The sequence below is a fragment of the Meles meles genome, chromosome 12, assembly GCF_922984935.1.
Source record: "Meles meles chromosome 12, mMelMel3.1 paternal haplotype, whole genome shotgun sequence".
Taxonomy (NCBI): domain Eukaryota; kingdom Metazoa; phylum Chordata; class Mammalia; order Carnivora; family Mustelidae; genus Meles; species Meles meles.
In genome coordinates this window covers 60,358,441-60,381,431 of record NC_060077.1, presented here as the reverse complement: position 1 = coordinate 60,381,431, position 22,991 = coordinate 60,358,441, and the positions used below count along the sequence as shown (strand labels likewise).

Here is a 22,991-nt window from a genome sequence, read left to right as displayed (position 1 = left end):
ATCACCCACCACCTGTTCCCCCAACCTCCCACCCCTGACCCTTCAAAACCCTCAGGTTGTTTTTCAGAGTCCATAGTCTCTTATGGTTCGCCTCCCCTCCCCAATGTCCATAGCCCGCTCCCCCTCTCCCAATCCCACCTCCCCCCAGCAACCCCCAGTTTGTTTTGTGAGATTAAGAGTCATTTATGGTTTGTCTCCCTCCCAATCCCGCACTATTCTTAATGCTTGACATGTATTCAACCTTCCATCTGAACAACCCTATGAAGCAGGTACTTTACTAAGTCTGATCTCTAGTGTGTACGTGAGGAAACTGAGACTCAGGGAAGGAATTCATCCAATATGAAGCCATTATATGGCACAGCCAGGATTTGGATCCAGGTAGTTTGTTTCCAGTGTTCTCATTCAGGACATTAAAGCTGCCTGGTTCAAATCTCTGCTCTACCATTTGCAGGCTGTGTGATCCTGGGAAAGTTCTTCAACCTCTCAGTTCAGCTTCTCATGCATAAGGGGCTAACAGAACTCCTGTTAGGATTAAATGAATAGGTTGGCATATATTAACACAGTAAATACTCAATAAATATTAGTTCCATCCTGCTGTCTTACTCCCATTCTCTCTAGAATCTGGGGAAAAGAAACTCTCATCTGAATCTATGAAGAGCTCCCTCCAAAGAAAGACTGCCTTGGTGTCCAGCATTTTCATCAAAAAGGGTAGGCTACCAACAATAAGAGAAAGAAAGAGAAATTAAGGAGTTGATCCTATTTACAATTGCACCCAAAACCATAAGATACCTAGGAATAAACCTAACCAAAGAGGCAAAGAATCTGCATTCAGAAAACTATAAAGTACTCTTGAAAGAAATTGAGGAAGACACAAAGAAATGGAAAAACATTCCATGCTCATGGAATAGAAGAACAAATATCGTGAAAATGTCTGTGCTACCTAGAGCAATCTACACATTTAACGCAATCCTTATCAAAATTCCATCAACTTTTTTCAAAGAAAGGAACAAATAATCGTAAAATTTATAGGCAACCAGAAAAGACCCAAATAGTCAGAGGAATATTGAAAAAGAAAACCAAAGTTGGCAGCATCACAATACCAGAAGCTCTATTTAAAAGCTAAAATCATCAAGACAGTATGGTACTGGCACCAAAACAAACACATAGATCAATGGAATAGAATAGAGACCCCAGGGGCGCCTGGGTGGCTCAGTGGGTTAAGCTGCTGCCTTCGGCTCGGGTCATGATCTCAGGGTCCTGGGATCGAGTCCCGCATCGGGCTCTCTGCTCAGCAGGGAGCCTGCTTCCCTCTCTCTCTCTCTCTGCCTGCCTCTCTATCTACTTGTGATCTCTCTCTGTCAAATAAATAAAAATAAAAAAATATTAAAAAAAAAAATAGAGACCCCAGAAATGGACCCTCAACTCTATGGTCAACTAATCTTCGACAAAGCAGGAAAGAATGTCCACTGGAAAAAAGACAGACTCTTCAACAAATGGTGTTGGGAAAATTGGATAGCCACATGTAGAAGAATGAAACTGGGCCATTTCCTAATATCACACACACAAATAGACTCAAAATGGATGAAAGACCTAAAAGTGAGACAGGAACCCATCAAAATCCTTGAGGAGAACACTGGCAGCATCCTCTTCAACTTCAGCTCAGCAACTTCTTCCTATAAACATCATCAAAGACATGGGAAGCAAGGGTAAAAATGAACTATTGGGACTTCATCAAGATCAAAGCTTTTACACAGCAAAGGAAACAGTCAACAAAATCAAAAGACAACCAACTGAATGAGAGAAGATATTTGCAAATGACCTATCAGATAAAGGGCTAGTATCTAAAATCTATAAATAAATTATCGAACCCAAGGAACAAATAATCCAATCAAGAAATGGGAAAAAGATATGAACAGACATTTCTGCAAAGAAGATACCCATATGGCCAACAGACACATGAAAAAGTACTCAACATCAGTCAGGATCAGGGAAATACAAATCTAAACCACAGTGAGATACCACCTCACACCAGTCAGAATGGCTAAAATTAACCAGTCAGGAAACAACAGGTGTTGGTGAGGATGTGGAGAAAGGGGAACTCTCCTACACTGTTGGTGGGAATGCAAGCTGGTGTAGCCACTCTGGAAAACACTATGGATGTTCCTCAAAAAGTGGAAAATAGAGCTACCCTATGACCCAGCAATCACACTACTGGGTATTTACCCTAAAGATACAAATGTAGCGATCCCAAGGGGCACATGCACCCAAATGTTTAGAGCAGCAATGTCCGCAATAGCCAAACTACAGAAAGAGCCTAGATGTCCATCAACAGATGAAGGTATAAAGAAGATGTGGGGTGTGTATATATATACAGTGGAATACTATGCTGCCATCAAACCCCCCCCCCCCCAAATCCTGTCATTTGCAACCACGTGGATGAACTAGAGGTTATTATGCAAAGCGAAATAAGTCAATCAGAGAAAGACAATTACCATATGATTTCTCTGATATGAGGAATTTGAGAGGCAGGGAGTTGGGTTGTGGGGGGAAGGAAGGGAAAAATGAAACAAGATGGGACTGGGGGCGGCAGAGACAAACCACAAGAGACTCTTAATCTCAGGAAACTAACTAAAGGTTGCTGGAGGGGGTAGGAATAGGGTGGCTGGGTTATGGACACTGGGGAGGGTATGTGCTATGGTGAGTGCTATGAATTGTTTAAGACTGATCATAATACATTATATTATACAAATATAATGTGTATTATATACATTATATTAATGTATAATAATAATTATGTTACAAACAAATAATACATTGTATGTTAATAAAAAATTGTTATAAAAGTTTCAAAAAAAGGGGGTAGGCTTAGAGCAGCAGAGAGACAGAGAAACTAATAGTGGTCAGTAACACCCTCATCCATAGCCCATTTGCATGTATTCCCACTAGAGAAAGCCAAAGGCATAAATGTATCTGCCTCCATACTCATTCATACAAAGGGCCAGGTAATTTCTACAGATAGATCATGAAGCCTTGAGCAGTCACACATGACCCCGGACTTGGCTTAATGATCTGTTGTGGTCTTGAAACTCTTGATTTTATCTTTGACCTTGTGTTTTACAAATGAAGTCTGATGGGACTCGGGAGCAGGTACGTGAACAGAGGAGATAAGCGAGGTATGCATATGCCGGTTCAGGCCTACAGGCACAGTGGGCAATAGGCAGTGTGTTTGCCAAACAGTTGTTCTGCCTGCCTGCCTGGTGTGCACATTCCTGCCCAAAGCCGCCTGGGGCGCTGCAGGGCTCTGAGGGTGGGGCTGGGGTTGGGACCTGAGCCTATTCTGGTGATGGAGACGGCAATGGTGGCAGCAGGAGAAGCAGCAGATATTAGCCCTTGGCCTGAGTACAGGGAGGAGAATGGTAGCGTTTTGGCAATATGCATCAGTAAAATATTATAAAATAAAAGCATACACATGGATGTTGCAATAAAGCATATCAAAGAGATATAAGAATTCTTCAAAGAGTTTAGAATCAGGTTTTAAAACCTGCTGCACTGGGGTGCCCGGGTGGCTCACTTGGTTAAGTGTCATACTCTTGATTTCAGCTTGGGTTATGATCTCAGGGTCCTGTGATCGAGCCCCTGAGTCAGGCTCTGCGCTGGGCATGGAGCCTGCTTAGGATTCTCTCTCTCTCTCTCTCTGCCCACTGCCCCCTGCCCCTTCCCCCCCACTCACACATGTGCTCTTGCTCTAAAACAAAACAAAACAAAACAAACCCAGAACTCCTCTCCCCTCAAAAACCAGCTGCTCCACTGCTAAGTAAATACCCAAGGGTTTAGAAATTAAATGTAAAAATTGTTGCATCTGATGGATAAAAACGTTATTTTCACATGCAGCTTCAAATGAACCAATGAATGAGGATGACAATTTTAAAATTAGTTTTTCTTTGTCATGGAAGATATGGTTATAGAAAGCGTAGGTAGGTGTTCTGAATCATATACAAGTAACTTCTGGTTTTTTGTTTTTTTTTTTAAAGATTTATTTTTTTGACAGATAGAGATTACAAGTAGGCAGAGAGGCAGGCAGAGAGAGAGAGAGGAGTAAGCAGGCTCCCAGCCAAACAGAGAGCCCGATGCGGGGCTCGATCCCAGGACCCTGGGATCATGACCTGAGCTGAAGGCAGAGGCTTTAACCCGCTGAGCCACCCAGGCGCCCCAACTTCTGGTTTCTTATAGAACCTCTACAAGTTATGAAACATACCAGAGAAAAACAACACTGAACAAACATTTAAAATTAGATTTTCTGACATACATAAAACTAATGTGCATAAAGAGTTGTACCTTTTTAGAAAAATTGTTCTGTGTCATCAGCTCAAGAGATACTAGAATTTATATTTTGAAATCATTTATCAGAAGTCTATCCTAGTGTTGCCAAGCCTATCAAATATTCCCAACAGCTCGTGTCAGTTGTATCAGCAGAAAGATTCTTCTCAAAATTAAAAATTACCAAATATTATGTGTGATCTTTCATTTGCCAAGAGTAACTGATTTGCTTTTAATTGTATCATTTAAAATAAAGTTGCTAAATGTATCAAATTTGATGATCTAATAAATGAATTTAAAGAAAAGTGAGCCAGAAAAATCTTATGATCAGTCATTATCACATTAATAAGGTATTATTTATTATATAAAATTATGACCTCAAAAATAGAAATTTTTAGCTATCTATAGGTTTATGCTATTACTCATGTATCACCATTATTGGTCACACTATATAAATTTATAGAGGAAAAAGTTTTGTATTTTATTACCTTTAACTGCACATTTTCTTCCTACTTTTTTTTTTATCCTTTTTGAACAAGGGGTTCCACATTTTCATTTTACACTGGTCTCTTAAATTATTTAGCTAGCCTGCCCTCAAGTCCCAGGCAAGATCAGACTAACATCTCAGGCATGGAAATGTCATATTTTCTATGGTATGAAAAATTGTAAATTGAAATTCTTTTGAGTAGAATTTTTTGGGCAGGTTTTATTCTCACAGCATTAAGGCACTATTTCAATACAATTATCTCTGCCATTCAAAACAATGGTTTCTGTGTTCAACCAAAACATCTTCATTTAAGATGTAAACCAAGAGTTGGGTACTGTTTCCAAGAAAGTTTCTTTATCAGAAAGACAGACCTACTTCATGCTCAAGGAACAGGCTTTGTTTGAGTATTCCTTGGAAACATGTGGCAATCTTGTGGTAATATTCATCTCTTTATACAGACTGTCAAAACTTTTTTAAAAGTTAAGAAACAATGGAAAGGTGTATTTTTCTATTACAATTTCGTGCTTCAAACAGCTAGGGAGAGATACTCTGAATAAGGAAATAAATGAGCTGTTTCCTCTGTTAAAAAAAATAGAGCCCAAATAATGGGGATCAAAAAGTATGCCAGGGGCGCCTGGGTGGCTCAGTGGTTTAAGCCGCTGCCTTTGGCTCAGGTCATGATATCGGGGTCCTAGGATCGAGCCCCGCATCGGGCTCTCTGCTCGGCAGGGAGCCTGCTTCCCTCTCACTCTCTCTGCCTGCCTCTCTGCCTACTTGTGATAACTCTCTGTCAAATAAATAAATAAATAAATCTTAAAAAAAAAAAAAAGTATGCCAGAAATCAATCTTTCAGAGACATAAGCTAAAAGCTAAAATAGAGAGTAATGATAGGGATTTGTGTTTAAAGACTGATTTAGTAGGTACCAACTTATTTGATCATTTGAAAAAAAAGTTGTGGGGTTCAAATTCTTTCATAGTACTCTTACATACAATATAGTAGAAAAGATCCTTACAATACGGAAGGAGTGACCCACAAAACCACAGAGAGTTAGATCTGATGTATTAGGATAAGTTAGGTTATGTGGCAGAAAAATTAACGTCAAACTCCAATGGCTTCATAGAACTCAAATATATGTCATGCTTATTTTATAGGCTCAAAATAGTTCCAGGCAGAGTGGCTCCACTCTCTTCTGGCTACATCATGTGGAACACGTAAGCTTCTCTATTGTTTTGGCAGGGCAGGGAAACTGAAGAATTGTGCATAGGTTTCCAGCCTGGAAGCGACACACTACTTCTCCTTCTATCTGAGCGGCCAGAACTAGTCACGTAGCTCCAGAAAGGGAGGAGAACTGGATATTGGCAAACACTTAGTAATGCTTAGTCACGGAGGACCGGGTCTTAGACAGAATTTGAAATAATTCTCTTATTTTACTGATGAGGAACCCGAGGTCCAGAGAGCTATAAGTGAACTGATTAGTGTCAAATAGCAAGTCAGGGGGTAGAGCCAAGTGGTTTTACTCTAGGCACTGTGACTTCCTGGACTTGGGTATCTTCAGTCTTTCTACCAAGATAAATCAGATGTGTAACTAAAGGAAAAGTAAAAGAAGAAAATGGCTGCTGTTTCCAATTGCATTTTATTTTATTTTTTTAAAGAGAGAGTGCGTGCATGCACAAGTGGGTAGGGGGAGGGATGGAGGGAGAGGGAGAGAAAGAATCTTAAGCAGGTCCAGAGCCCGACTTGGGTCTCGATCCCTTGACCCTGAGATCATGATCTGACCAAAATCAAGAGTCAGACACTTAACCCCCTGAGCTACCCAGGTGCCCCTACATTTTATTTTAAAAAGTATAGTATGACCAGTAGTAACTCAGCATGAATATACCCACATTCTTAATCAACTGGGCTATCTTTTTGCCAATGATTTCATTTACCCTAAAGTACAAATGCTTATCTGCATGGTTCTGCTGTTACCACAAAAATTCTCTTTCTCTAGAAGCCATCTCCTGTCATGGACTATACTTTGGCAGAAGAACCAGAAAGTCTGTGGTAGACAAGGATCTCAGATTTCAGTGTCCCCCCTTATGGCTAATTTCATTCAACAAGTGTTTTAACAGTACTTTTGCTATTAGGAAAGACCAAACAATTTAGCAGATTAAAAAGCAAGAAAATAGCCAAGATTGCTTTAAAAACCAGAGCTTGAGAAATCACCCAATTTTACACCAGAATTATATATGCAATAAAGCAAACTAAAAAGTGAATTCCTATGGCATTTTATACTAAATGCCAGCAAAGAGCAGTGTTTATCAAATTGTGTTCTGTGAGCAGTGTGTCTTAGTTTGCTGAGGTGATATGTGTTCAGGAGGTTAGTTATAAAAGTTGATTAACTTGGCCTGACTGATGGGAGTTTGGTATTTAAACAATTTAAAGGGATAGGCAACTTCTTCACAATCTACCAAATACCATCCCTATGGTATGTACTCTACTTGAGCCATAGGCATTGGCCTATCTTGCATCTGTACCTCACAGAGCCAGTACTCCCAAGTTACCTGGGCACACAGGCTGACTTACAAGCTTCTTTATGGAGAGGCAATAAGCAGAGGGTTATTTGCTTTATTCTGCCATCCAGGAAGCAATCTGGAGTAGGCTGTACTGGCATTAATTCTGTTCTCCTAGAGCTCTTGCTCCAATTTTGAAGCAAAACTCCAATTTTGGTTGCCTCTGACCTAGCAAGACATTGAGACAAAACCCAGGGGAGGATGTGGTCTCTGGAGCTTTCCCCTCACATTCCCTTTTATCATCTTTTGGGATTTCAGATCTCTCCTGAATACCCTTCTCTTCTCTTGCCTTTTAAATGATGGCATGTCCCAGGGCTCAATCCTCAGCTCTCATATCTTAGGCAATTCCATTCGTTCACATGACTTTTAATAATATCAGTATGTCCTAAACATATAGCTCCGATGTAAAGCTTGTTTCCAAGTTCCAGACTCATCCCCAACCTGCTGCCTGATCTCTCCACTTGGATGTGTAATAGGCATTTATAATTATCCTAAACAGAACTCATTTTTCTCCCCCTTGAAATGCTGCTCGTCTCCATCAATCCAGCTATCTCTAGGCCTGAACACGTGCTGGATCTTCTCTTAGGGTGCTCTGCTGTCAGACCTTGCTTGCTCCCTCTGTTCGTTAATGCCACCTCCTCAAATGCTCCCTAAATGCTCTATCTGAAATAGCCATCATGCCACAGCCACTTTATCTTATGGTGTTTTATTTTCTTTATATCACTCAATACTACCTAAAATACATTATTTATTGCCTATCTCTTTCAATAGTAATAGGCTCCATGAGGACAGGGTCGTTATTGTGTTAATTGATACTCTCTCCAGTGCCAAGAATGGTATCTGACACAAAGCAGGTGTTAAATATTTGCTGAAAAAAACGAATGGTCCAATGGCTTAGATTTTAGTACCTTCCTTCATAAGCAGCTTTTAAAAATTTTTGGACAGCTAGTCTTTTAAAAAATCACAATACGGGGCATCTGGGTTGCTCAGTTGGTTAAGTGGCCAGCTCAGGTCGTGATCTCAGGGTCCTGGGATATAGCTCCATGTCAGGGTCTGTACTGGGTGGGGAGTCTGCCTGAGATTCTCTCTCTCCCTCTGCCCCTCTCCCCACTCTTTCTCTAAAATAAGTAAATAAATCTTCAAATGATACCTCTACCAAAAAAAAAATTACAATATATTTCACACATTCTGAAAAGTACTACCCATCCACATATTCTTGTTGTTCTTATTTTACAAAAAAGGATACTACACATATGGTTTGTATAAACTACCTTTTCATTTTATATACTGGGACTATTTTTACCTTACCAATTTTTTTACAATATCGTTTTTAATGAAGAGCACTTAAGTTAGATCCAAGGTCCTTTGAGATGAAATCAACTATGTCTCTTATTCCTTCCCTCAACAGGTCAATGCCTGAAGGAATTCCCCACTACAATCCATCACAGATTAGCAAAATACTGCTATCTCTGTTATATTCTGTACTTCCTCCTTCTTTATTCCCATCCCTTCCCATACCCTCCAACACTTCTGGAGCTTTGCTTCATGCCATACTTGGCTATATTTTGTATCCCTCTTAGAGTTCTTCCTTAATCTCCTATTTTCCTGAAACCTGGCTCTTTGCTGAGGTCAGTGCTTTCCCTACATTATTCTCTGTAGGCACTGTTTATACTCAACATAACCAATGTGTTTCATGGCCAGAGGTAGTATTGGAATCATCACTGCTTCTATTATTGCTTTTTGATGACTATTCCCCCAGTACCACATTCAATTTTTATTAGTCTGAGTATCCTGTCTCCTGCTCTACCACTCTTAACCTCTCTTCATCTGTATCATCTATTTACCCACTTGCTTTCACTCACTGAAGATGTTAACACTTGATTCAGTCTTCACCTTCAATTTAACTTTTGCCATCATCCTTGCTAATGTTAACATCACGTGAATGACACTGGACCAACACTCTGACTTCTTAGTTCCTGACATCTCAGGTCAAAGACTTTCTCAGCAAGACTTTCTCTTCATATCCTGGAATGTGTTATCAATTAAAATGGCATCTTTTTTGAATTCAGTAATTCAAATGTTCTACTACTTCCTGATGCCCACATGCTACCTTCAAACTTGTTTTTTCAACTATTTCCACTATCTCTGTCTATTGGTCTCATTAGAACATTAATTCAAACAATCATTGTTCTAAGAACTAAGAATAAAGTGGTGAACAAATTTGCTAAAATCTCTGTCCTGGTGGGACCATTAATATCATTAATATCATACTTTCTTCCCTTTATCCCTTATTCATCTTGAATTCCATGGTCTGGCATTCCAATCACTCATTTAACAATGCTCTTAATAATGTGTCCACAGTCTTTCTGTCCTCGCCCCTAAATCTGGCAAAAGCATAATACTGCATGAATCTAAATGTCTATCTTTTCTGTGGGTTATAGTTGGGCAACTTAGTGTAAATAAAACAATGTTCAAAGAAACAAGCAAACAAAGAGCAGATCCAATATAAATTCATTGCCACTAACCTTAAGTGGGTGCTACATATATTCTGACAAAGCTACTGTATTTCTCTAATTAGCTGTTTTGTTCTCCTCATTTCCCCTTCTCACTACTTTCTTAAACAGATGGCCTTGCTTCCCACTTCAGAGAAAAACAGAGGTCATTAAAGAGAAATTGTCTTTACTCTATCAAGTTTATAAGTCTTTCAGCACTCATCATTTCCTCCTTTCACACTGAAGGAAGTGATCCTTCTTTCAGACAAGACTAACCACTCCATTTATGTTTCTTAGGGACATTTTTGTATTTACTATCCACTCTAGAATCTTCAATCTTTCCCTGCTTACTGGTTAATCAAGAGCACTTAAGAAGACCTCCCCTTTCATAACCAAACCATTTCTCAATTTATTACAATCTGACTTTCATCCTCTACCACACCACTAAAATTGAAATCACCAAATTCACCAATGACCTCCATGTTGTCAAATAAAATAGATCTTTTTGTAGCACTTATTTTACATAATGTCTCTGCAGCATTCAGTGTGGCTGACTGCTTCTTTATAAACTTCAAACTGTTTTATTGAAATAAAAAAACACTGAAATGCACCTATTTAAAGTACATAGTTCAGTGGTTTCTAGTTTATTAAAAATTAGGCAACTAGGGGCACTTGGGTGGCTCAGTGGGTTAGAGGCTCTGCCTTTGGCTTAGGTTATGATCTCAGGGTCCTGGGATTGAGCCCCACATCCGGCTCTCTGCTCAGCAGGGAACCTGCTTCCTCCTCTCTCTCTCTGCCTGCCTCTCTGCCTACTTGTGATCTCTGTCAAATAAAATCTTAAAAAAAAAAAAAAAGAATTAGGCAACTATCTCACAATTTAATTTGAGAATATTTTCATCTCCCCCTGGCCCGTAAAGAAACCTTGTTACCTATTAGCAGTCACTCTCTATTCCCACCCCCTCTCCCAGACCTAAACAACCACTATCTATCTCCATAAATTTGTCTGGATATTTCATATAAATAAAACCATACAATATATAGACTTTGGTGACTGGCCTTTTCATTTAGCAAATGTTTTCAAGGTTCGACCATGTTATACCATGTATCATTACTTCACTCCTCTTTGTTGCCAAATAATACTCCAGTTTGGATAGACCACATTTTGTTTATCCATACATCACATGACGGACATTGGGCTGTTTCCACCCTTGGTTAGTGTGAACAGTGCCTCAATAAACAGCTATGTATAAATTTTGGCGTGGACATATGTTTTCATTTCTCTTGGGTAGATAAATAGGAGTGGGGTTACAAACTCTATGTTTAACCTTTTAAGGAATTGCCAGACTATTTCCCAAGCTGGATGCACCATTCCATACCAGTATGGGGAGGTCTTTTTTCTGAGACTGTTAAGCTTCTTCAGAGAAGAATCTTTCAATATTCTACATGGTAACGAGATGTGGTGTACTTCTGGGCCAGGAAAAGAAGCCAGCCTTTCCATTTGTAGACTTTGAATTTATCCTATTTTCAGCCCAATCTGATTAATCTCACCTTCCAAAGTATAACATTCCATAATGTCTCTTCTCTGTTGAATTTTCTAGATAGAGTTAGTCTCCAGTCTTCTGCTTGGGACTAATACTCCATATATGGCACTGTGGCAGTGGCACTGTGTTTTCTCAATTCTCACTTCACATGTGCATTCCATAAAATTTTTAGTTCCACTTCACATCACTACTTTCCGTTGTTCATGTTGCTTCTAATTCCCAAACCTTCCCAAAGTTCTGTGACATCCATCTTTTTTTGTGTGAATACCTTTCTCAGTGCTTTCTATGTGGTAGCTTCCTCTGTTTTATTTAGTAAGTTACTAATCTTCCATTCATTTTCCATTTTCCAAAAATGTATATAAATCTCTGGTATATTGATGAGTCTTCTGATGTACTTATTCTTGTGAACTTACTCCTTTAAAAGCACTCACTTACTGTCATCATATTGGTATTTTAGGAAATAGATAAGTATAAGTTCTCAATTATCTTAGCTAGGGAATGTATTTTCAGAGAGGTTAAACAAATTTCTTTTAGGTTTGCTTGTTTATTTACTTATTCAAAAATTTACTTCTTAAAAAAATTTTCTTTTAGGTTTATTATTAGGAGGGATTCCCTAATTTTTTCATTGCTCATATGAATGAATCCCCCTTCCCCACTGTATCTTTCAAATATCTAATGCTGGTACAGAGATTTAGAGTAATTAAGTTTTATACAATATTGAACTCTCTTAATTTCTTTAGATTATTTTTTCAATTGATTCTTATAGGTTTTATGGGTGAGCAATTACACTGAATATAAATAGTGATAGGGTTTATGTGTTTTCTATTATTTGCATTATTTTTTCTTATATTATTGTATTACCTAACACTTCCAGGGAAATGCTAAAACTATAGTTTTTTTTAATTATAATTTTTTTTAAAGATTTTATTTATTTGAGAGAGAGAGTGAGCGAGACAGAGAGAGAGACAGCAAGCACACGAATAGGGACAGAGGGAGAAGAAGAAGCAGACTCCCCGGCTGAGCAGGGAACCCGATGTGGTGATATGGAGCTCAATTCCAGGACCCCGGGATCATGACCTGATCCAAAGGCAGACCCTCAACCAACTGAGCCACCCAAGCTGATTTAAAAGGAATTATCTATTGTTTAACTCTTAAGTATTTGCCATCCAGATCTTCTTTATTATGTTAAGTATTTCCTCTTTTGGTTTACTAAAATCAAGAATGAAAAATTAATGTTATCAAGTAACTTTTCAGTATATATGGAGATGATAATATGCTTTTTCTTCTTTGATATATTGCTAAGGAATATTCTGTTTTTGGCTTCTGAAATAGGAACCATATTCAAGATCCTAGAATATATTCTCCTTGGTTATGTAGTATTATTCTTTACACATACTATTAAATTAGATTCCTTACAATTATTTAGGGGTTTAAAATGCTGCATTTATAGGGAATATTTGTTTATAGTATTTTTAAAAATATTTTATTTATTTGACAGAAAGAGATCACAAGTAGGCAGAGAGGCAGGCAGAGAGAGAGGAGAAAGCAGGCTCCCCGCTGAGCAGAGAGCCCGATGCGGGACTCGATCCCAGAACCCTGAGATCATGACCTGAGCCGAAGGCAGCGGCCCAACCCACTGAGCCACCCAGGTGCCCTTGTTTATAGTATTCTTTATGGTTCTTTTTTCCTTATATATTATCCTTACCTGGGTGGGAAACAGGAATGGTATCAATTCAAGAAAGAATGGCTTTATAAAGAAAGTAGAAGGATCACCAATTACCACAGTGGGCCAGGAGTCCTCACATAGGTCTTCTCAGGAGTCCTAAAATAGTTCTTCTCAAAAGTTCTCTAATTGCTAAAGCAAACCTAGGCTGCTATTCAGGTTTCTGAAGCACTTACAGAAGATACAGCATATTTTATAAGTGCTTCACAATCACTTGTCAAGCATCAATAAAAAGGCTAGTAAGAATAATGGGGTGGTTGTGAACCTGCCTATGAAACTGCAGACCCCATAGGAGAACTACTCATATAGATCAAGAGAAAATCAAGTGTGTGCAGACATAGGATTGAGGGTACTACTCAGAACCTTACCTTTCTGTCTCTTTTTTTAATATTCAACACAGGTGCTATTACAACAGGACTTTGCTAACTCTAATTTAACATATTTCTTCCTGAAGTGCTTATAAGCCACAGAATGAATACTATGTAAAGTCAGTTCACCTTGAAAGGAGGCTAAAGAATTTATCAGAAAGTCAATGAGTATATGGAAGATTCCCCAATCAAGAACAATTTTTAAAAATATTTTATTTATTTGAGAGAGAGAGAGAGAAACAGAGTGAGAATGTGCAGGAGTATACGAGCAGAGGGAGGGGCAAAGAGAGAGGGACAAGCAGACTTCCTGCTGAGTTGCGAGCCCAATTCGGGGCTCCAATCCCAGGATCCTGAGATCATGACCAGAGGCGAAGTTGGGCACTTAACTGACTGAACTACCCACGTACCCCTCAAGAACAATTTTAATATAACATATTAAAAGGCGGCGCAGCTAACAGAGTAAAATCTCTTACTTATTTTATTATAAAATATTTTTCTGTAATCTTTACCTTTCCATCTAAGACTTCGTTTCTTATACAGAACTAGAGAAGCTACAATTATGAAGAAGAAAACAAAGTTGGAAGGCTTATATAACAAGGTTTTAAGACTTACTGTAAAGCTACATTAATCAAGACAATGTGGTACTAGTAAAGGATAGAAAGATCAATAGAAAAAATAAGAGTCCAGAAATATACCAAAACAAATATGATCAACTGAAGTTTTTACAGATGTGAAGTTAATACAGTGGAGAAAGATAAACTTTTCAACAAATAATGTTGCGACAATTGGACATACATATACACAAAGAAGAAGATGAAGGAGGAGGAGGAAGGAGGGAGGAGGATGTAGGAGGAGGGGGTAAGAGGGAGGAGGGAGGGAGGAGAAGGAGGAGGAAGAGAAGAAGAAGAGGAGGAAGAAGAAGAATCATTTCAGCATAAACCTCCCGCGTTATACAAAAATTAACTTTACACTCACCAAGACAGACCACATTCTGGGCTGCAAGAGACACCTTAAAAAATTGAAAAGAAAAAAAATCATAAAATATCTATTCTCAGATTACAGGGGAGTTAAAGTGGAAATTAAAAATGGAAAGATAATTGAAAAATCCGAAAGTATATGGAGATTAAATAATACACTTCTAAATAAAATGTAAATCAAAGAATAAATCTCAAAATAAACTAAAATATATTTTGAACTGAATAAAAATGAAAACACAACTTAACCAAATTTGTGAGATACAGCAAAAACAGTGCTTAAAGGGAAATTTATAGCAATAAATGTATATATTAGAGAAAAAGGAAAAAGAAATCTAAAACCAATCACCTGACCATCTACCTTATGAAACTAGAAGAAGAAAAGCAAATTAAATCTGAAGGAAGCAGAAGAAAATAAACAATAAGGAGAGCAGAAATCAATGTAATTGAAAACAAGAAATCAATAGAGAATCAAGGAAATCAAAAGCTAGTTCTTTAAAAAGATTGATAAAATTGATCAGCCTTTAGCCAGGCTAACTAAGAAAAAAAAAGGGATGACAGATATTACTAATACTAGAAATACAAGAAGAGATATTGCTATGGGGCCCATGAACATTAAAAGAATAATCAAAGAATACTATGAACAATTCTATGCCTACAAATGTGATGACACAGATGAAATGAACGAATTCCCTGAAAGGCACAATGTGCCAAAAATTGCACAAGAAAAATCCCAGCAGGCTGTTTTGTGGATATTAACAGACTGATACTAAAGTTTATACAGAGAGAAAAAAGATGAAGAATAACCAACACAATATTGAAGAACGAAGTTGGAGAACTGACACTACCTAACTTCAAGACTTAGTAATAAAGCTACAGTAAATAAGACAGTGTGGTATTGATAAAATAACAGCCAAATAGATCAATGGAATACAACAGAGAGCCCAGAAATAGACTCACTTAAGTTTAATCAACTGACATTTTGACAAAAGAACAAAGGCAATATGCTGGAGCAAAGACAGCCTTTTCAACAAATATTCAAAGATAGGCTGGGACAAATGGACATCCATATATAAGATAATAAATCTGAACACAGACATTTCACCTTTCATACAAATTAACTAAAAATGGGCCACAGACCTAAATGTAAGATGCAAAACTAGAAAATCCCAGAAGATAGAAGAAAAGCTAGATGACCTTGGGTATGGTGATTACTATGGTACAACACCAAAGGCAGCAGCCATAAAAGGAATATGGGACTTCATTAAAATTAAAAACTTTGCAGCAATTTCTTGCTTGACACATCTCCAAAGGCAAGGAAAACAAAAGCAAAAATGAACTATTGGGACTTCATCAAGATAAAAAGTTTGTGCACAGCAAAGGAAATAGTCAACAAAACTAAAAGGCAACTTACAGAAAGGGAGAAGATAGTTGTAAATGTCTTATCAGATAAAGGACTACTATCCAAAAATCTATAAAGAACTTAATCAAACAACACCCTAAAACAAAAAAATCCATTCAAGAAATGGGCAGAAGACATGAACAGACATTTCTCCCAGGAAGACATACAGATGGCCAACAGATAACTGAAAAAATGTTCAAAATCACTCAGCATCTGGGAAATACAAATCAAAACCACATGAGCTCCTGCCTCACACCTGTCAGAATGGCTAAAATTAACAAGTCAGGAAACAACAGATGTTGGTGAGGATGCAAAGAAATGGGAACCCTTTTACACTATTGGTGGGAATGCAAACTGGAACAGCCACGCTGGAAGAGAGCATGAGATTACTCAGATAGTTAAAAACAGAACTACCCAACGACCTAGCAATTATATTACTAGGTATTTATCCAAAGGCTACAAACATAGTGAATCAAAGGGGCACATGCACCCCAATGTTTATAGCAACAATGTCCACAATGGCCAAAATATGGAAAAAGCCCAGATTTCCATCAATAGACAAATGGATAAAGAAGAAGTGGTGTGTGTGTGTGTGTGTGTGTGTGTGTGTGTGTGTATAATTTTACTAATTTTACTAATACCACACACACAATGGAATATTACTCAGCCATCAAAAGAATGAAATCTTGTCATTTGTAATGATGTGGTGGAACTAGAGGGTATTATGCTAAATGAGTAAGTCAGTCAGAGAAAGACAAATACCATGACTTCATTCTTATGGGGAATGTAAGAAACAAAACAGTTAAACACAGGAAAAGGGAAGAAAAAAGAAAATAAGATAAAAACAGAGAGGGAGGCAAACCATAAGAGACATTGAACTCTAGGAAACAAACTGAGGGTTGTTGGAGGGGTGGTGGGTTGGGGATGGGATAAGTCAGTGATGGGCATTAAGGAGGGCACTTAATGTCATGAGCACTAGGTGTTATATGCAACTGATGAAGCACAAATTCTACCCATGAAATGAATGATATACTATGTGTGAACTAAACTGAATTCACATAAAAAATTTAAAAAAATTTTAAACTTCAACTTTACAAAAGAAAATGTCAAGAGAATGAGAAGGCAACCCACAGACTAGGAGAAAATATTTGCAAAGGACACATCTGATAAAGGACTACTATCCAAAATATATAAAGAACAGTTAAAACCCAGCAATAAGAGAGCAAACAACCCAATTAAAAAAATGGACTAGAAAGCAGAGAGAGTCAAGTATCATATGGTTTCACTTATTTGTGGAGCATGACAAATGACATGGAGGACATTGGGAGATGGAGAGGAGAAGGAAGTTGAGGGAAATTGGAAGGGGAGGTGAACCATAAGAGACTATGGACGCTGAAAAACAACCTGAGGGTTTTGAAGGGGTGGGGGTGGGAGGTTGGGGGAACCAGGTGGTGGGTAATAGGGAGGGCACGTACTGCATGGAGCACTGGGTGTTGTGCAAAAACAATGAATACTGTTATGCTGAAAAAAAAAATAAATTTAAAAAAAGGTAAAAAAAAAAATGGACTAGGGACCTTAATATATACTTATCAGTGAAGAAATATAGACAGCAAATAAGCAGATGAAAAGATGCTCCACATCTGTGTCATCACAAAAATGCAAATTAAAACAACAATGAGATACTACAACACACTTATTAGAATGGCCAAAATCTGGAACACTGATAACACTAAATGTTGGTGAGATATGGAACATAAGAACTCTCCTATATTGCCGGTAGGAATACAAAACAGTACAGACACTTTGGAAAACAGTTTGGCAGTTTCTTAAAAGACTAAGTATATTCTTACCACATGATCCAGTAATTATGCTCCTTGATATTTACCCAAAAGAGTTAAAAACGTTCTATACACAAGCCTTCACATGGATGCTTATGCTGCTTTATTCATAATAGCCAAAACTTGAAAACAACTACGGTGTCTTTCAGTAGGTGAATGGATAAATGAATTATGGTACATAAAGACAATGGAATATGATTCAGCACTAAAACCAACAACAACTATCAAACCATAAAAAGGCACAGAAGAACCTTACATGTATATTACACTAAGGTAAAAAGGCCAATTTGGAAATATTTCATACTATATGATTCCAACTATATGACATTCTGGAAAAGGCAAAACTATGGAGACAAAAAAAGATCTTTGGTTGCCAGAGGCTGGTAAGGTGGGGGGGGGGCAGTGCAAACACCGTATGATACTGCATGATTCTATAAATGGTGGATACATGTCATTATAAATTTGTCAAAACTCACAGAATGTACACCATACGTGTACCATGTAAACTATGGATTTTAGCTGATTATGATGTGTCAGTGTATATTCATTAATTGTTATAAAATGTACCTCTCTGGCAGGATGTGTTGATAATGAGGAAGACTGGACAGGTGTGAGGGTAGGGGCATATGAGAAATTTCTGTATCTTCCTCTTAATTTTGCTGTGAACCTAAAACTGCTTTAAAAAATTAAATATTTAAAAGAATGGATTAAATGGATCACAGACTAAGTATGAAACATAAATTACAAAAATTTTAGAAGAAAATATAGGAAAAAACCATCTGTGCCCTGGAGTTTTGGCAAAGAATTTTTAGATATGCCATGAAGAGCATAGTGAACACAAGAGAAAAGTTACAAATTAGACTTCTTCAAAATTTAAAACATTTATCTGTGGAAGATACTTTAAGAGAATGAAAGGGCAAGTTCTATACTAGGAGAAAATATTTTTAAAAATCACATTTCTAACAAAGGACTTCTACCCAGAATATATAAATAAGTCTCAAAATGATACCAGATGGAAATCTGGATAGACACAAAGTGGAGAACATACATATGAGTTAAATGTATACTAACAACAGCACCCAGGGGAAGTGGAAGTATACTGTTGTACGGGTCTTACACCATATAGGAAGTGCATTAATATTACTTAAAGGTAGACTGTTCCAGTTATTTAGAACTACTGTAAATGGCACTTTTATTAATTGCAGTCTCTAATTGTTCATTGTGTTCAGAAGTAGTATTGAATTTTGTGTGTTGCCTTTTATCCTTCAGCCCTTATCAATTCATTTAGTTTTTAGAACTTTCTGCAGAGTCCATGCAATCTTTTATGTAGATACCATCGCACCTGTGAATAGGGACAGTTTTATTTACCATTTTCCAATCCTACATCTCATATATTTTAGCCTTCCTTTTAGAGCAAACGATAAAATTTAAAAAAATGTATATCAATGTGATTCAAATCTACATCAAGGATTAACTAACATGAAGGTAACAGAGATATCAACTGCAGAAGACACAGTCCTAAGATTTGAAGTACGAGTAATCCTATTGTGTCCTTACATGTCAGAAAAATAAATACAAATTGCAGACCAAAATCTACCTTCATGTTTGATTTATATTGTCTCCTTAAGAGAGATCTCCATAGTAGGCATACAAATGAAAGGTAAGAAGGGGGGTGCCTGGGTGGCTCAGTTAAGCATCTGCCTTGGGCTCAGGTCATGATCCCAGCTTCCGGGACAGAGCCCTGTGTCGGGTTCCCTGCTCAGGAAGCTTGCTTCTCCCCCTGCTTATGCTCTCTCACTTTCTCTGTCAAATAAATACATAAAATCTTTAAAACAAAGAAGTAAATAAAATCTTTAAGAAGAACAGAGCAGGGCATCTGGGTGGCTCAGTCAGTTAAGCATCGGACTCTTGATTTCGACTTGTCATGATCTCAGGGTTGTGAGACTAAGGCCCACATTGGCTCTGCACTGGGCATGGAGCCTGCTTAAGATTCTCTCTCTCCTCCTCTGCCCCTCCCACCCACAAAGAGGAAGAGCAGAGCAAAAAGGGCATGGTTATCTAACATGCCAAGTTGGAAAGAGAACCCTTCTTTGTTGAGAACCAAATTTAGATCTCAGGAAGAAAGAGAGAAACACAGTAAAATAAAGTGGAACAAATTATTGATTTATCTTTCCATCAAAGGGATTAGACAGCTCTGGGGAATCTCTTTGAAAAGATAAGATTTCTAAGAAAAAAAATTTAGTTTTAGAGGCTCTAACAAAGCCATTGGTATTGCAGGAATTTCTGTAGAGTTATTTTTTTAAAGCTCTCATTAAACATAAAAGCAGAATTAAAACCTATGCTCCTCTACCTTCTTCCCCCAATTTCCCCAACCTCCTTGCCAGTGACCTTCCTGTATGGTTCATTAAAAAGTAAAAGCCATAGGGAACTGTTTTACTCTTCCAAGTGCCAAATTACCAACCTCCCTGCATCTGCATTCAACTTCTTCCCTCCATTACAAAGAAAGGAGTGGATGTCTCCTAACAAAAGCTGATTGTTCTTTATCTGCTCTGAATTCCAACCCCTGTCACCTTCTTGGGGACCTTCATGGTTTGATCATCTCCTCTCTCTTCAAAATTACTTTTTCTCTCTTAACCAAATCACTATCATCAGCATTCAAACAGGTTCTAGTATCTTCCAATATTTAAAAAAAATCCTTAAAGTTCTTTTTTTCAGAAAAATCACAACAAATAAATGAAGAAGTAACAACAGAAAATTAACTATTTTGCAATGCCTAGTCAGCAATCATCAATGGCTGCTAAAGCCTTAAGTGAATGGGGTGCCTGCGTGGCTCAGTGGGTTAAAGCCTCTGCCTTCCACTTGGGTCATGATCCCAGGGTCCTGGGATTGAGCCCCGATCCCAGGGTCCTGGGATTGAGCCCCGCATTGGGCTCTCTGCTCAGCAGGGAGCCTGCTTCCCTTCCTCTCTGCCTGCCTCTCTGCCTACTTGTGATCTCTGTCTGTCAAATAAATAAATAAAATGTTAAAAAAAGAAAAACCTTAAGTGAAGAAAGGTTGATAGGGACCTTTATAATGGATGGATCAGGATGAAATCTAAGCCCACTTATCCATTTTATATTCATGAAAGTAGGACAACCAGTAATTATTTTCTACCTTATCTATTACAGTAGAAAGTACACAGCATCACCTATGAAGTATTCTTACTACAGAACAATTAAATTTTAAGCCTAATCAAACCTCTAGATCTAATTGCCAATTCACATGAAATACAAAGTATGGAAGAATAGTAAATGACATCATCAGGATATAACATCCGTGTCCCGGAATGTATGAAATTCTATAAGACAAATGACTTAGTTACTTCAACAAATAAATGATATAACAAAAGAATGGAAACCTGTTATAGATAAAATATTTAAGAGATCAATCAACCAAATGGAGTATGCAGACTTCAATTATATAGTGATCTAAAAAGTCAATGATAAATATGTATGTTTGAAACAAAGCAGGAAAACTGAGCATGCAAAGAGCTTCGGATGATATTAAAAATTCGTTATTTTGTGTATAATGTGTATAATGGTATTGTGGTTATGTTTTAAAAAATTACTATCTTTAGAAATACATACTAAAGTATTTATTGGTAAAATGACATGATGCCTGGGATTCAGAAAGAACAGAGAACACTGAAGGGTTTCTGAAACTCAGTAAACCACATCAGTCCATTACATTCTACTTTTGTGTGTATTTAAGAACTCCCATAGTATAAAATTAAACAGAAATCCTCCCTTAGCCCACAACCCCTTTTGCTCATCTTTATAACAAGCTTTTTGAAACAGTAGCATGTTTTCTGCCTCTACTTCCTCATATCTCATTTGGTCTGCAATCACTCCAACTCACCTGACCACTTTCCTGAAACTATTCTTCTTTTTTTAATTTTTATTTATTTTTAAAATTTCTTTTCAGTGTTCCAGAATTCATTGTTTTTGCACCACACCCAGTGCTCCATGCAATGCGTGCCCTCCATAATACCCACCACCTGGCTCCCCCAACCTCCCAGCCCCCACCCCTTCAGAACCCTCTGGTTGTTTCTCAGAGTCCATAGTCTCTCATGGTTCATCTCCCCTTCCAGTTTCCCTCAACTCCCTCTCCTCTCCATCCCCCCATGTCCTCCGCGTTATTTGTTATGCTCCACAAATAAGTGAAACCATATGATACTTGACTCTCTCTGCTTGACTTATTTCACTCAGCATAATCTCTTCCAGTCCCGTCCATGTTGCTACAAAAGTTGGGAATTCATCCTTTCTGATGGAGGCATAATACTCCATAGTGTATATGGACCATATCTTCCTTATCCATTTGTCCGTTGAAGGGCATCTTGGTTCTTTCCACAGTTTGGTGCCCGTGGCCATTGCTGCTATAAACATTGGGGTACAGATGGCCCTTCTTTTCACACATCTGTATCTTTGGGGTAAACACCCAGTAGTGCAATTGCAGGGTCATAGGGAAGCTCTATTTTTAATTTCTTAAGGAATCTCCACACTGTTCTCCAAAGTGGCTACACCACCATCAGATTGTTTTTCAGAGTCCACAGTCTCTCATGGTTCATCTCCCCCTCCAATTTTCCCCAACTCCTTTCTCCTCTCCATCTCCCCATGTCCTCTGTGTTATTCCTTATACTCCACAAATAAGTGAAACCATATGATAATTGACTCTCTGCTTGACTTATTTCACTCAGCATAATCTCTGAAATTATTCTTTTTTTTTAAAGTTTTTATTTATTTATTTATTTGACAGACAGAGATCACAAGCAGGCAGAGAGGCAGGTAGAGAGAGAGGAAGGGAAACAGGCTCCCTGCTCAATCCCAGGACCCCGGGATCATGACCTGAGCTGAATGCAGAAGCTTTAACCCACTGAGCCACCCAGGTACCCCTCTCTGAAACCATTCTTAAGGTTATCAAACCCCTTCTATTTTGGCAAATTCAGTAGAATTTCAATTATTTTGACCTCTCAGACTTATTCTACAGAACTAACCTTGTCTGTCAACACTTCTCCCTCTGGGTCTCCTGGTTTCATGGAAGACATTATAATCTTCTCAATTTCTTCTAGCTTTTTGGATCACTCCTCAGTATCATTTCTAATTTTTTAAAAATTTTTTCTATCCAACTTCAAAACATTGGCACTCCTCAGTGCTTAGGTCAGTATTCTTTTCTCTTTTCAGCTTTTTTCCTCGTACTTTTCTCTTTCTCTTGAGGTGATCTCAGTATTTTGTGACCTCTCTGTGTCAATTCTCAAATC

The 22,991-nt window shown here is 38.0% G+C and overlaps 1 protein-coding gene across 8 annotated transcripts in view; it reads right to left on the bottom strand.

Moving 5' to 3' along the window:
- Positions 1 to 22,991, bottom strand: part of KIAA1328 (KIAA1328 ortholog) — a 332,624-nt gene that overhangs the window by 6,820 nt on the left and 302,813 nt on the right. The gene's annotated exons all lie outside the window — the stretch shown is intronic.